Genomic DNA, 243 nt, shown 5'->3' with positions numbered 1-243 from the left:
ACCCCTGTCCCCCTGAGGAGCTGCCTGGCTCAGCCCCTGTCTGTCCTGGCCAAGGGAATGGGCTCCAGGGTCTCTGCTCGGGGGGTCCTGGTGGCATTTGCCAACTCCAGCACGACCAAAGTTGCCTGAGCTTTGCAGGTAAAGCAAAGCTGTAGAGACCTGATGGAATCACTGGGTTTACATTTTATAAAATTATGGATTTTCTTTTGTTTTTGTGGGGGGGGTGGGGGGTTGTGCCTGTGC

This window comes from Geospiza fortis, unplaced genomic scaffold (assembly GCF_000277835.1).
Source record: "Geospiza fortis unplaced genomic scaffold, GeoFor_1.0 scaffold69, whole genome shotgun sequence".
In the NCBI taxonomy this organism is placed as follows: domain Eukaryota; kingdom Metazoa; phylum Chordata; class Aves; order Passeriformes; family Thraupidae; genus Geospiza; species Geospiza fortis.
Note: the sequence above shows the minus strand (reverse complement) of the source record.